Source organism: Mastomys coucha, unplaced genomic scaffold (assembly GCF_008632895.1).
Source record: "Mastomys coucha isolate ucsf_1 unplaced genomic scaffold, UCSF_Mcou_1 pScaffold1, whole genome shotgun sequence".
Classification (NCBI taxonomy): domain Eukaryota; kingdom Metazoa; phylum Chordata; class Mammalia; order Rodentia; family Muridae; genus Mastomys; species Mastomys coucha.
In genome coordinates, this window is record NW_022196891.1 from 73017091 (window position 1) to 73033222 (window position 16132).

Consider the following 16132-nt stretch of genomic DNA (forward strand, 5'->3'; position numbering starts at 1 on the left):
AGGGGTAGAGGAGTCTGGCACCAAGCAAAAGGTTTTTATACCCACATAGTTGCTAGGGAAAAAGGGGAAACTAAGGCAGGGGAAAGTACAGGGTAGTCTCTGGTTGGTGCTGGCTTGTGCTAGGGTTCAGAAGCAGGTTAGCCACCTGGCAATTGTTTGTTACCTCATTTTTCTTTTTTCCTGCCAGGCTGCTCTGGTCTCTAAGCTCTGGAGGCTGGTCTCCCATTCTTCTATGTCCTGGGAGCTGGTCTCTCATTCTTCTATGTCCTGGGAGCTGGTCTCCCATTCTTCTAAGTTCTTGGAGCCAGTTTCTCATTATTCTAAGTCGTGGGAGCTAGTCTTCCATTGAGTTCAACTAACGGCTAAGTTCCCACAGTACAGTTTGAAAATTTTAACCTCTCAGTAACGGGGAGTGAGTGCTGGCTACCCCCGCAGCATCAGGAGCCCTCAAGAACCCTTAGCTCCTCAGTTTTTCTGAGTACCCACAAGCATCCCTAATGAGATGCACTTACTTTTCTATTTGTCCCTGTTTTCCTTAGGGTTACTATTTGCTGTGGTGAAGCACCATATAGTGGCAAAAAGAGCAAGCTGGGGAGGAAAGGGTCATTTTGGCTTACACTTCCACATCACATCACTGTTCCTCACTGAAGGAAGTCAGGGCAGCAGCTGCTGTAGAAGCTATTGAGAGGTACAGCTAACTAGCTTGCTTCTTGTGGTTTGCTCAGTCATCTTATAAAACACAAGGCCTCCAGGCCAAGGATGGCACACCCTTAATGGGTTACTAACTAAAAGTGCCCTGCGGAGTTGCCCACAGCCCCATCTTTTGGAGGAATTTTCTCAGTTAAGGCTCTTTCCTCTCTGATTCTAGCTTGTGTCAAGTTGAACTAGCCAGCACCATCAACATTTATATGTCATATTTCACTTGGCTAGAAATAATCTTTATGACATTTATACATACCCAACAATTTTTTTTTTTTAAATTGAGGGTTCAGTGGCCGCAAGCTGCCTCTCCTAAACCAAAAGATGGTTGCTACCGCCCTCTAGTGGTACTTCTTGATTCCGAACTGACAAGTTCCGAACTGGCTGGCAGCAAGAGTTCTCTATCAGAGAGATGCTCTTACCACTTGGGAAGACAACAAGTGACTGGGCAACTTTGAATCAAAGGGCGAAGGTCTCATGTAGCCTGCTCAGAAAGGTTTTCTGTTTTGAAATCTAGGTAGAAAATTTTATTAATATATGAATAAAGTCACATAGATGAAATAATCTATTAGACTTTCAGCAAAGACCATTTTGGATCGGGACCATCTGATGCCCAAATCCTTGCTCTCTCCAAGGCAGCATGCTCAAGGTATGCGCTCCACACTTTGATCTGACCTCGAGATGGATCAGGATACACAGAGACAAACCATGTTGGTAATTCTTTCTCAAAAGATGCCGGGAATTGCCAACCCTGAAAGAGAATCTGGGGATTTGGGGAGCAGTTCTGGGTAGGAGACTGGAGTGGTCTACATCCTGTCAGACTCTGAGGGGATGCTGATGGTGATGGTGTCAGCTTGCTGACAAAACTTGTAGTCTTGAGTGGACTCTAGACCGGTGTTTCTTAGAAGCCTTAGAGCACACTTGACAGCATTAGGAGACGGTGTTGGTCTCACTATAGGGGTGTAGCCTGTGTGCCAACCATTAAGGACAGTCCAGGGATACCATAGAACATTTCACCACTAAGAATTGTCCAGATGTCTAGTATGTGAAAACTTGACATTTCTGCCCTAGACTGGGTATAGACTGTTTTTTCCCCCACCATTGAAAGAAAATACGAGGAGTGAGGAGTGGTATTGGGGGATAACACCCAGAAGGGGAAGGTGAAATGGGGGTAGGACTTGAGTGAGGGAGTACTGGAAGGAGAGGAAGAGCTGATATGGGTTGTGAAATGAAAAAATAAGTTTAATTTAAAAAAAGAAAGAAAACTATGCCTATAGAAACCTTCCATACATATTTTAGGAGCAAAGAAGGGATGAGGAGGTTCCGGTTCCGAGGCCATTTTGTGAGAGCAAGATCACAAGTAAGAATGCTTTTTGATCCAAGAAGTGTTGTGTTCTTCATGTACGCCTCTGTTAAGCTTCAGGACAAGTCTTGCAGAACAAAATCTATAACCAGGTCTAGCTAAGATGGTCTCCTACCTAAGTTGTACTCAACCTTGGGTGCTGAGATAAACTCCCTAAAACAGTGCTGCTCCTTGATCTTAAGGGGGATTTCTTGGCATTAGAAATAGACTCACTGAAATAGACTCACAGACCCAGTGAATCCGAACGTTCATGGAGGGATCAGTCAGTAAATGCACACTGACAACTGTGTGTGCATTTAGGAAAATGTCAGGACCTAGGCATGCTCTTCTGCTACTCAAATATATTATGGTTGCTTCAAAAACTCAAGTGTAAGCATACTGTGAGAATACGGAATGGATAGCCATTTGTTTTATATAAATCAGAGTTGGGAGTGTCTGCTTAGAAACATGACCCTCAACAGCTACAAAATAAAGATGAGATGAGGGCTGGAGAGATGGCTCAGGGGTTAAGAGCACTGACTGCTCTTCCAGAGGTCCTGAGTTCAATTCCCAGCAACCATATGGTGGCTCACAACCATCTGTAATGAGATCTGATGCCCTCTTCTTGTGTGTCTCTAGACAGCAACAGTGTACTCATATGTAAAAAGTAAATCTTTTTAACGAAAATCACAAACAACCTAAATGCAAAGTGATACAATCCATAACGTGCCAATTGCCCATTAGTTTCGGTTATGTGAATGGCAGCTAAGAAGAAAAAAAAAGACTATCCAAACTAAAAGAGGTCTGAAACTGTCTCCTACAGTCAGGCCAGCTACTGTCTTGGCCTCCTGGATCACATGTTCTCCAGCTGTTGCTTTAAAGGACTTGGAATCTAGCCACTGTGCTCTGAGAGACCGCTTGGAGTCACTCCAGCCCTCAGTCCCGCTGGGCTCAGGCTTGAGTCTGAAAAGCCTCCAGATGGTTGCCGCTGTCAGTCCTTTGAGTCAGTCCCAAGTCTTCTATGTCTTCATGGCCGAGCTCCTACACACACACACACACACACACACACACACACACACACACACACACACACACACGAGCAGAGTCTGTCTCTGCACACGGAGACCCGTGCATGACACGAAAGCTCTCTCTAGCTCTTTCCACCATAGGCTCTGAGCTGTATTCAGCGATGGTTACCTTTCGCTTCATGAAATGAGATTCGCTTAGTAACGAACAATGCCAACCGCAACAGAGGGTCTCGAGCCATCCTGACAAATCACCAGCCAAGGAAGTTATGATGGGAGAGGAAGCTCCGTCAGTGAGGGTCTTTGAGGCAAAACCTCACTCACCTCAGACCCTTGTTTTTTTTTTGTTGTTGTTTTTTGTTTGTTTGTTTTTTAAAAAGATTTATTTATTATATGTAAGTACACTGACGCTGTCTTCAGACACTCCAGAAGAGAGCATCAGGTCTCATTATAGACGGTTGTGAGCCACCATGTGGTTGCTGAGATTTGAACTGAGGACCTTTGGAAGAGCAGTCGGTGCTCTTAACCACTGAGCCATCTCGCCAGTTTTGTTTTGTTTTGTTTTGTTTTTTGTATTTTCGAGTCAGGGTTTCTCTGTGTATCCCTGGCTATCCTGGAACTCACTCTGTAGACCAGGCTGGCCTCGAACTCAGAAATCCGCCTGCCTCTGCCTCCCAAGTGCTGGGATTAAAGGCGTGCACCACCACCGCCCGGCTCAGACCCTTGTATTGGCAGTATGGCAACACAATTTTAAAAGCTGGAATCCAAGGGAAATGCAGAGAAGTGGGGAAGGCTGTCCTCAAGAGGATCCGACAGAGCTGGCAACAGATAGCTGGGCGGGTGTGAAGAACTCCAGTCTGCTCATTGCGTTCAGAGTTGATCCGAGGACAACGGTCACTGGATCAGAGAACAGCAGCAAGATGTGTCGGGACAATGAGTCTGGCATACGTCAAGGATGCTCGAAGGAGGAGCGTAGAGAAGCTTTCCTAGGTCTGGTCCATCGGAGAGGGCAAAGGACCGTGCCCCTCACTTTTCTGTCTTGAGAAAGTTTGTTTTATAATTAAGTCTAGAGGGATAGAGTCGATCACGGGGCGGAAGAGGCGGCAACAGGCAGGGCAGCATGAAGCAAGGAGCTGGCTGATCAGATTTTCATCTTCATGAAGGAAGGAGAGTGAGAACAGGAAGTGCAGCCAGGCTACAAAACCTTGAAGCCTGTCCCGAGTGGTGTCCTTCCTGTAATGACACGGACTGGGATTTCTTACGGGGTCCCAAAGTGTGCATGGCACTGTAAGGCTCACCCTCTAAAGCAGTGGGTTCTCAACTTGGGGGTCATATATATCCGATATCCTGCATATAAGACATTTGCATTACGATTCATAACAGTAGCAAAATTACAGTTATGAAATAGCAATAAAACACCTTTATGGCTGGGTGGAGCACCACAAGATGAGGAACTGTATTAAATTGGTTGCAGCATTAAGAAGGTTGAGAACCACTGCCCAAAATGTTTCTTAACTAACTTGGAGGCCAAATGTTCAAATACCTGGGCCTGGCATGACTTATTCAAACCACCATAGATACCCATCAGCCATCACCAGGAGAGATGCCTAGAGCAGGAGACAGGAGACCTAGGAAGGAAATGAGGCTATGCCCTAGGCCCAGCACTGTAATGGTCCTGCTGACCACATTGAGGGGTCTCAATGAACGCTCGAGACAGCAGCTCGGCTCGGCTCACCAGGGGTCTGGAGCCAGCTAGGGATTAAGCCAGAACCGGGAGCCCAGTATTCAAAATGGACTAAAACTTTGATCCGCCCTCCTGCCTGGAGTCCTCGCTTTGATATGCTCGATTCCTGTTCTCACTTATGTGCTAAAAGACATGACTGTTTCGCCTCAAGTATAAATATCCCGTTTCACTAAGTAAAGATTACACCTTGATAAGCATTCTTTCTTGGTGTGGCTTCCTTGTCTCTTAACCTGCTTATTTCCACAGAAACTCGACTTCCCCAGTTCGTGAATCACCCACGGTATGAAGTGAAACTGCGGGCCGGTTTCCTTCACAGCACCACCGAGAAACCATAGGAGAGCGAGCTACTCTAAGACTCAACTGTTTCACAAAGGTTTGTCCGCCATCAGCTCCTCGTGAGCATTCTGGCTCATGAGAGATGGCGTCCTCTGAGTCCTGATCAGGGATCCCACCCGCCCTTTACTTTGGGTTTTCTTTTTTATTGTTCTTGTATTTGATTATCAGGTTTGTTTGTTTGTTTGTTTGTTTGTTTGTTTGTTTTTTGTCCTGGCTAGTTATATGTCAATTTGACACAAGCTAGAATTATCCTGAGGGAACCAAAATTGAAAAAATATCTTTATGCGGTCCAGCTATAAAACATTTTCTTTTCTTTTTTCTTTGAGACAGGTTTTCTCTGTGTAGCCCTGGCTGTCCTGGAACTCACTTTGTAGACCAGGCTAGGCTCCGAACTCAGAAATCCGCCTGCCTCTGCCTCCTAAGTGCTGGGATTAAAGGCATGCACCACTACCGCCCGGCAAAGATTTATTTATTTTATATATGTAAGTACACTGTAGACAGACCAGAAGACACACCAGAAGAGGGCACCCGATCTCATTACAGATGTTTGTAAACCCCCATGTGGCTGCTGGGATTTGAACTCAGGACCTCTGGAAGAGCAGTCAGTGCTCTTAACCACTGAGCCATCTCTCCAGCCCTGTGACATTTTCTTAAGTAGTGATCAGTGGGGGAGTGCGGAAGACGTTGTGGATGATGCCATTCCTGAGCTGGTAGTCCTGGGTTCTATATGAAAGGTTGAGTATGCCGTGAAGAGCAAGCCAGTAAGCAGCACCCCTCCATGTTCTCTGCATCAGCTCCTGACTCCAGTTTCCTGCCCTGTTTGAGTTCTTGTCTTGACTTCCTGTAGTGGCTATTCCTGGTTGTCAACTTGACTATATCTGAAATGAACTACAATCCAGAATTAGAGGGCTCACCTGGCCCTAATCTGGAGGCTGAGAGATACAAGTTTCCGACCCGAATCTTGGCATGGAGATCTTGAGGTATAGTGGCTATGAATTCCAGAGGATTAAGAGAGAAAGATCTACGAGTTCAAGCAGGGTCACCTGGGGTTAAAGGTGTGCTAACACCTTTAACCTGGGCCACAGCTTTTGCTGGAGACCTATATAAGGAAGAAGGAAAGCTCGCTCTTATTCATTCTGCTTGCCTTGTGGGACTGAGCAACTGCTGGATCCTCGGACTTCCATTCACTGCTGCTGCCGACCATTGTTGGGAGTTGATTGTTGGGAGTTGGACTACAGACTGTAAGTCATCAATAAATTCCTTTACTATATAGAGACTACCATAACTTCTGTGACTCTAAGAACCCTGACTAATACACTTCCTTTGGTGATGAACAGCAATGTGGAAGTATAAGCCAAATAAACTCCACCCCCCCTTTTTTTTTGGATCACAGTGCTTCATCATAGCAATAGAAGCCAAAACATAAGAATTTTCCTGCTTTGCTAACATTAACTGTATAAGGCCCAAGGTCCTTATCTATCATTTATGTTTTTTATTTGATTGTTTCTTTTTGTTGGTTTTCTTGTTTGATTTCCTTTTCTTCCTCCTGTTGTCTATTTTGCTAACTTTTTTTTTCAGTGTCCCAAATAGCTTAGCATAGTGGTTCTCAACCTTCCTAATGCTGTGACCCTTTAATTCAGTTCCTCGTGTCGTAATGATGACCAATCATAAAATTATTTCCTTGCTACTTCATAACTGTAATTTTACAGCTGTTATGAACTGTAGCGTAGGGCTGGAGAGATGGCTTAGTGGTTAAGAGCACTGAGTTCAATTCCCAGCAACCACATGGTGGCTCACAACCATCTGTAATGGGATCTGATGCCCTCTTCTGGTGTGTCTGAAGTCAGCTACAATGTACTCATATACATAAAAGAAATGAACTGTAGTATAAATATCTGATAGGCAGGGTATCTGCGATGTGACTCGGATACAGCAACAACTCAGCGAGTGCTTATGGAATGTTAATAAAACTCTTTCGTAGGCAGACTCTTTAAAGCGCTTCAAACCTCAGATCAAGCTGTATTCCCTATAGAAAACCTTTGGTGACCAATGGTCTTTTTATACACGGCAGGGATGCCCATGTTGGTAAAGATGGTTGTAAGAGCTCACTGTTCATATGCCCTGCACTCAACTGTACCCTCTAGTTGACAACTGTTGGTAGTGTCTTTAGGTTCACTCACACTAAAAACTGCAAGGATTTAGTCAAGTAGCAAACACAGCAGAGAGCAAGTTACATAAGTATGGGTGTTGACTTCAGCAACAGGACCTTGCCATCAGTATATGGAGAGCAACTTATAGCATTGGCAGTAGCCTGGAGTGTTTGGGGGCCTCCCTTGGGAGCCCTTTGAGCAACAACTCATTTATATGTAACCTGTTCACAGTACTGGAAGCTTCATTTGGTGACAAGAGATATCTAGTCGGGGCTCTGTCTCCCCCATTATTTGGTTTCATTCAGATAGCTTTCATTTATGTATATATTTTAGGAATCTTCTACTGTATTAGGTTTTCAAATGACCCCTCAAATGGACCTTAATTTTAGTTGTCCTTCCACGCTTACCTTCACTCTGAACCCCTCTTCCCTCTCCCTCTCCCTCCCCATTTGAATTTTGGTCTCTTTGGACTGTAATATGGCAGAGCTTGGGAAAGTTAACATAGCCTTGGAGTGTGTCCAGTAAGTCACAATCTTCCCTAAGTAAAGCCAAACCATTTTCAGTTCGTTATTACATGGATGGAAAATAATCAGTGTATAATATCTAGGGTTCGTTATCCCATGTCTGGAACAACAATAGTATTTGTCTCAGGGTTTCATCGCTGTGAAGAGACACCATGACCAAGGCGACTCTCACAAAGGCAACATTTGGTTGGGGCTGGCTTATAGTTTCAGAAGTTCAGTCAATTATTATCATGGTGGGAAGCATGACATCATGTAGGCAGACTTGGTGCTGGAGGAGCCAAGAGTTGTGCATCTTGATCAGAAGGCAGCTTGAGCATAGGACCTCAAAGCACAGCAACACATTTCCTCCAACAAGGCCACACCTCCAAAGAGTGCCACTTCCCAAGGGCCAAGCATATTCAAACCATCACAGTATTCTCTAACAGGTACGCCATATGTGCCAGCAGGAGCTTCTGCTTAGGTGAGCTTCTAAGAGCCACATTGGCACTACACTAGCAAAAGCATCTTTTGTATTTCTTACCAGTAGAGCAAATCCATGTGATAAGAGAATGTTCATCTCAAAGAACTTATCCCTTGTCTGACTGTAATCAATGACATCCTACCACTGACACGTCTCATCCTTTACAATCCCAACCTAGGCTCCTGGGGTATGTACATGTTATTGTTCGGTCTTGCAGCTCACATGAGAAGGACATGCCCAGTCTTCCAACTGGCCATTTTCCTAGTGACAAGATTTAAGGACAATTTATGCAATTGGCTTATGTCCTAACCTAATGTAACCTAATTATTAGTAGAATGCCCAGGAGGAGAGATGAGTTATCTTCTAGGCAGGGACATATGTTGTGTTCTAAGTTCTCATGATTTTAGGCAAAGGGAAAGGATTTACCATGGCTTATATAGTGCAGAGTAGATTTTTCAAGCAAACTTTGGGGTTCACAATTTTCAGGGGGTATTGGACTGGATGTATCCATCCCAGATGTCAGTTTCCAAAATGCCCCAACTGGAGTACCTTGACCTTGGCATAGCAAACATGCTTAGTTTGAGAGTTCAGTCTTCCTGGGTGTTCTATTGCTAGCACATCTATGCTCTGGGCCAAATCCTTATGTATGTGTGTTCTATAGTTATAGACTATGAGTATAGTCTCTGTCAGGAGGCCCTGTGGATTTCTACTTTGCTTTTAGTTATGTGATTCATCACACAATTACAATTACACAATTTCATTTACTCTAGACTGGCAAGCATCATTAGCTAGCACTAGACATGAAATTCCCTAACACAATATGATGACTCTGATGTTTAGTTCTTAAACCACACTGCACTTCCTTCCACCATTTGCCACCTAATTCACTAGTGCTCCCTTCAGCACAGGCAGGACCTCAGTCTAAATCACTGCTGTTATTTGCTCTAATTAGTTCATCATTTCCAGGTAGGTCATCAGATGACATTCAGAGAGCTTTAGCTTGTATGCTTGAATGGCCAATTCACTTTAGTATTTCGTTCTCCTGGGGTGGAGAAAAGATACCTGTAGCTTAGAGAGTTGAAGTATTTTGATCAACATCACACAGATGGTGAGATTTCTGCCCATAACCAGATGCTACCAAACCCTTTCAAGAGATAAGGCTTTGTATTGTAGAATTTCACGCTAGCTTCAAGTGGCGCCATGACAGTCATTGGGAAAGTATTTCCTGCAGCATTCTTATTGGCAGAGCTGGGATTATAAATGAGGTCACATGCACAGAAACCTCTTCCTTTGCTGACATGGTCCCTGACTTTGGTCCTACTATGTGCCTGGTAGCCCCCCCTAAGTACACACAGCCCAGAACAAACCACTGTTCCCTTATTCTATCCTTTATTGGTTAAGGCTGAGTGGTTCAGACTGGGGCTGAGCAGGCTCATGTGGTAGAGTCTTTATTGCCAGGGGACATGAGCCGTGCATTGGCTTCACAGATCCACATCCACAGCCAGTGCATTTGGCTCCTCTTCTCCCTGACTCAGCTGTGCAGCTGTGGGTTCTTGACTCCAATCCCTACCACCCTGGGTGGAAAATGATAGACCGCAAAAGGAAACATTCCATTCCATGCTTTACTAATTCTTTAGACTCGGATGGAACTGAAAGAGAGAGAAAGAAGGGGGGCGGGGAGAAGAAAGGAAGGAAGGAAGTGACCTTTCTGGGAGCGACCAGAGCAGGAGAATTAAGCCTTGTTTTGTTTTTTGAATTTTGTTTTTTCCTGAGAGCCAGAGGCATTTCCTGCTATACTCAGGGTCTACATAACCCTCAAGGATACCAGAAATGTACTTGTTTTGCAAGAGGAAAATCATCTTTAGCAACCTGTAGTGGTGAGAGAGGTATCTTTTTCCCTCTGCCTCTAAGTGCGGGGATTCTATGCATGTGCCGTCACACCTGCCTTCTAAACTATTGGCTGCCTACCCGTGGTTGATGCCCTCAGAGATTCTGGGAAGAGGACAAAGGGGTAAACATGTACATGATCTCTGACTTCAGGCAGAGGGCCTTCAGTATACTGGGGAGGCAGAGATGGCCAAGGGAGCATGTAGCTGTGCCAGACGTGAGAGGAGATGTCTAGGTGCTAGGGCAGGATTTACTAGGAAATATACTTCCTTAGACACAGAGTAATGTGGGAGAAAGCACGAGGTGTGAACTTGCTAACCAGGCAGAACAAGGCAGGGATGGGGCTAGAAATACAAGGCAGGGGTAAGATTGAGCAGAGGGAAGAAAGAGCCTGCAGACAGAAAGGGACACTGCATGTTTAAGCAATCACTACAAGGCAGTGTAGTTAAGAATTTAAATGCCCCAGGGGAACCCCATGTCAAAGGGGCTGCAGGGTTCCAGTGAATCCCACCAGCTGTTCTAAGGGTGAGTTGGCAGGTTCAAGTACAATGGGTTTAATTTGTACCTTGAAAATAATCTGTTCAGATGGGAACATGGAGTGTAGACAGGAGGCAGAGCACCGAAGCGGGTGACGGAAGAAAAAAAAATGGAAGTTTGGCCTAAGAAGGCTGTGATCTAGATTGAAATATTAGACCCTGTGGGCATGTTATGAAGGGAAATAAGGGGACAGGGTAACATTGACAGCTTGGAGCAGATAGAAAGCCACATGTCCATAATCAGTGGGTTTATGGCTGCAGCTGCAGGATCAGCGTTCAATGGCCTGGAAAACTGGGCTAGCATCGAGTTGATGTTGGGTATCAGTCATGGTCAGATTGGAGGGCCTTTGAGATGTGTGACTGCAGCTGATGAAGGGGTCAGTGGTAGATACGAAGTTAAGCGTCTACCATCGAGTGAGCTGTAGCCGTGGTATGATTCACACGGCTACATAGGAAACAGAATAAGAAGAGCCCTGGGCCGAGCTACTCGGCTATGTTGACCTTGAAGACTGAGCATTCCACACAGGTATGGATTAACATGCAGAAGTCTGAGGATCCAGTGCAATTAGATATGACTTCTTAGCCTGTGTCTTGGCTCATGCATCACTTTAGCAATAGTTGTAGTTTCACGACCACATGCTGTTTACTTAAAGGTTTTCTTTAAAATATATATATATATTTGGGGTATGACCGTCTCATAGAGCTCAGGCTGGCCTCAAACTTCTTCAGTCCAGGATGATCTTGAACATCTGTTTCTCCTGCCTCCTCCTCCCGTTGGGATTACAGCTGTGTGCCACCATGCCAGGTTTATGTTTCTCTAGAGCTAAAACCCAGGGTTCTGCGCATGCTGGAACAGCACTCGGCTTAGGTACAGAATGATGTGGAGGATAACAGAGGATGCAGGAACATGACGAAAAGGAGAAGAGGGAAGGCATGAGAGGTGGCAAAGAAGCCCATCCCCATTGTTGATGTTATCCCACATCCCACATCCCACCCGACTACGTGTGGCTTACCAGGAGTCTCCACGATTCTGAGACAAGGAGAGATTATGTGCAACAAGGAAATGAGAGATGCAGAGATAATCTCTTCTTTGAGACACATCCTGTCTATTCCGTCTGGGCCAGGCCAACATGTGCCTTCTGTCTGTTATATATAGAATTTCTCCTGAAGGGCTGGTGAAATTGCTTAATGAATAAAGGTTCTTGCTCTCAAGCTCAAAAACCAGAGTTCAGTTCCCAGCATCTACATGATGCAAGGAAAGAATGGCAAGTTGTCTTCTGCCATCCAGAGGCACACTGTGGCATCCCTCTCCCAAATATACAAAGGAACAAATAAACAAACTATCTAATGGAATACATTAAAAAAAAAAAAAGAAAAGAAAAAAACAAACCTCTTGGTTTGCAACCCCATAGGAGGAACAAAAATATCAACCAACCAGACCTCCCCCAGAGCTCCTGGGGACTACAACCCAAGAGTACACATGGAACGACCCATGGCTCCAGCTGCATATGGAGGGATGGATGGGGGGATGGGATAGGGGGGTTTGGGAGGGAAAACTTGGAAAGAGGATGTACTGGCTGGTTTTGTGTGTCAACTTGACACAGGCTGGAGTTATCACAGAGAAGGGAGCTGCAGTTGGGGAAGTGCCTCCATGAGATCCAGCTGTGGGGCATTTTCTCAATTAGTGATCAAGGGGGTAGGGCCCCTTGTGGGTGGTGCCATCCCTTGGCTGGAAGTCTTGAGTTCTATAAGAGAGTAGACTGAGCAAGCCAGGGGAAGCAAACCAGTAAGGAACATCCTTCCACGGCCTCTGTGTCAGCTCCTGCTTCCTGACCTGATTGATTGAGTTCCAGTCCTTACTTCCTCTGGTGATCAACAGTCATGTGGAAGTGTAAGCTGAATAAACCCTTTCCTCGCCAACTTGCTTCTTGGTCATGATGTTTGTGCAGGAACAGAAACCCTGACTAAGAAAGGAGATAACATTTGAAATGTAAATCAAGAAAATATCTAATAATAAATAAAGAAAAGATCTAATAAAAAATGTTCAACCCCGGGCTGGAGAGATGGCTCAGCAGTTAAGAGCACTAACTGCTCTTCCAAAGGTTCTGAGTTCAAGTCCCAGCAACCACATGGTGGCTCACAGCCATCTATAATGAGATCTGATGCACTTTTCTGGTGTGTCTGAAGGCAGCTACAATGCACTTAGATATAATAATAAATAAGTTTAAAAAAAAATGTTCAACCCCTCCTCCTTTGGAACAGTAAAACAAAGGATGGAGAAAGGAAGACAAATCTCGTTTTGTAAAACCCTAACTATGACTCCTCATACCCAGAGTCCAGTGCAGCTCTCCGTCAGGACCCTCAGGGAGACTCTCTGTCCCCACAGTTCACTATCCCCAGCATCTCCTTCAGCTTAGTCCCACCACACCCACCCCTTTCCTTCGGCAGGCTTTGGGTTTAGTTCCCACACCTTGAGTGTTCTTGCTCTATCCGGTTCCTTCCAGTCTGCTGCCATCACTGTGTTCAAGGGATGGTTTTCTCTCCCAACGCACTTCCTGCAGCGATGCTGTTGCCAGGCACACATTTACATTTAACTTTGAGTGTGCTTGTGGGTTCAGCAGTCACGATTGGCTTTGGCTTGTTCTCAGCCAACAATTAGTGGGGCTTGTGAGAGATAACACAGGTGTGCATGGCCCGTTGTCTCCCATCTTTGGGAAGGTGGGTGGGGGGCCATTTCTTCTCCATTTGTGTCACGCTTGTGTAGCTACTGGCCTTTTTGTTCCCAAGTCTCAGAGGCACCACTCAGGCCAAGAGCGCAGCTGGGAGTGTTCCCAGCCAGGGGGAGAGCATTACAGAGTAAATGGCACCACTGAAGAGGCCACACTGAACAATTTCCCTATACTGCCAGCTCGACTTTACATTTCCTTTTAACATCTTGGCTTTTTCTTATATGCTTTTAAATTTATTATTTATCTTTATTTTATGTGTGGGAATGTTTTGCGTGCATGCATATTTGTGTAGCACACCCATGCTTCTGTGCCCGAGAGGGTCAGAACAGCGCATAAGATTTTCTGAGCTTATAGACCGTTATCAGCTGCCACAAGGGTCCAGGGAGAACCCCGATCCCAGGTTCTCTGCAAGAGCTGTGAGTGCTCTTAACTCTTGAGCCATCTCTCCAGCTCCTGTTTTATGTTTTTTTTTCCCCCAAGCAAAAGTGTTAGGATAATATATTTGTGAATAATAATTAGAAATTTGAACATATGCTCTAAGTTCAGTGAGAGAACTTAATATATGTGGAAGCATGGGTGTGCTGCACAAATATGCATGCAAGCAAAACATTCCCACACATAAAATAAAAATAAATAACAAATTTAAAGGCATATAAGGAAAAGCCAAGATGTTAAAAAGAAATTTAAGCCAGGCGGTGGTGGCACACACCTTTAATCCCAGCACTTTGGAGGCAGAGGCAGGTAGATTTCTGAGTTCGAGGCCAGCTTGGTCTACAGAGTGAGTTCCAGGATAGCCAGGGCTACACAGAGAAACCCTGTCTTGGAAAACCAAAAAAAAAAAAGAAAGAAAGAAAGAAAAAAAGCACTGGCTCCTTTCCAGAGGATCTGGGTTCAATTCCCAGCACCCATATGGTCTGAAGCTCCAGTTTCAGGGGATCCAACACCCTCACCCAGACACACATACTGGCAAATCACCAATGTACACAAACAAACAAACAAACAAACAACTTTTGCCAGGCGGCCCATGACTTTAGGGAAACAGAAGCAGGCAGATCTCTGAGTTCGAGGCCAACCTGATCTATAGAGCAAGTTCCAGGACAACTAGGGCTGTACAGAGAAACCCTGCTCCACCCCCTCAAAAAAATAGAAGCCAGGCATGTGGCACACACCTTTAATCCAAGAACTCAGAAGGAAGAGGCAGCTGAATTTCTATGAGTTCAGTGTCAGCCTGGCCTACAGAGTGACTTTCAGGCTTGTAGTGAGTCTAATCAATAAATCAGTAAGACGGAGAGTAAAAAAGGTGATACATGTAGTTGACCTTTGGTTTTCAAACACATACAGGCATACACACACACACACACACACTCGAGCGCACATGCATACACCATACGTGAGAATTCTTTATCATTACCTACAACCAAACTGGCAGAGATTAAGCCATTCTGGGCAAATAAACACACTTAATAAGTTGACCAATTCTTGTATACCAGCGATCTCACCAGCGATGTTTCTGGTGAACACAGTGCTTGGCTCACGTCTCCTTTTCGAATGTTATCTATCTCAATTGATACTATCTATCAGGTTCTGTTTCTTGTTTACAACTTGAACAACTCTGAGAACAGGAGACATCTTCCAGATACTCAATTTAGATTCCTGACTTGCTTTTTAGTCATAACAAAGTACACATTTATTTTGTTTTCATTTGTTTGGCTTTTTGTTGGTTTTGGCTTTTTTTTTTTTTTTTTTTTTTTTATTTTGGGGGGGCTTCGATACTTTATTCATAAAAGCAGGAAACATTTGGCTCACACTACTCCAAGAGACTTAGAAGACAGCTTGGCTTCTAGAGGGGACACCGTCTGGTCCAATTCTCTGTGCGAAAGGAACTTCCCAGAGTTTAACACTGTCCTGAGTTTGTATGTGGCTTCAGAACCATACTACGAGAGTTTCCAATCAGGAGGTGAGTGAGTGCTGAGCCTAGAATGAATGGGGGTGCTCTGGAAAAGACTCAGTGAGTGGTCTTCCTGAGATGCACCAATTCCAACCCCAACACACAGTCCCCAGGCAAGCACTGCCCCTAAAAGCTTCTGTGCTCAGTTCCTGACCACCTGTCCTTCTTTGTTGATGGCCCAGTTATAACTCTTCAGAGAGTCCAACGCTTCTTTTATCCATGCCTCCAGGTTCTCCCGAGTGATGAAGTTTTTTGCCTCCTCCTACAATTTGAGCACTTCTTGCTCTTTCAGTTGCACCCAAGCCTGCTCCTTCTGGGCCCTCTGGGCCTGGTCCTCAGCCTGCCGCAGCTCCTGGGCCTGTGCTTCCAGCTGCAACCCAGCTATCCTTTGCTCCTGCAACCGCAGGTTCTCCTCCCGGTTCTAGGCCATCAGCTCCTGGTGCTCGGTGATGGCCTCCTGTGCCTTGCGCTCAGCCAGAATCCCGGATCGGGCCTTGTGCGATTTCCTTAGCATCTCCAACATGAACTCTAGCCTGAGAGCACACACGGTCTCCTGGTACTGTCGGTAGCGCTCGGTCAACACGAAGAATTCCGCAGGGTCCACTCTCCACTTGCGAGAGGCATTTTCACATGTCCGACCTTGGTCTTGGCAGGTGGGTCGTGGCAGGAGTCGCAGGGTTGGGGGCCAGGCCCCGGGCCACACGGCCAGGCGGTTCAGAACATGCAACAAGACAGTTGGTGCCTGAGCCTGC

The 16132-nt window shown here is 45.4% G+C and overlaps 1 pseudogene; it reads right to left on the reverse strand.

The window, feature by feature from the left end:
- Positions 1 to 15522: 15522 nt before the first annotated feature.
- On the reverse strand, positions 15523 to 16082 carry LOC116096953 (annotated as a pseudogene).
- Between the last annotated feature and the right edge of the window lie 50 nt (positions 16083 to 16132).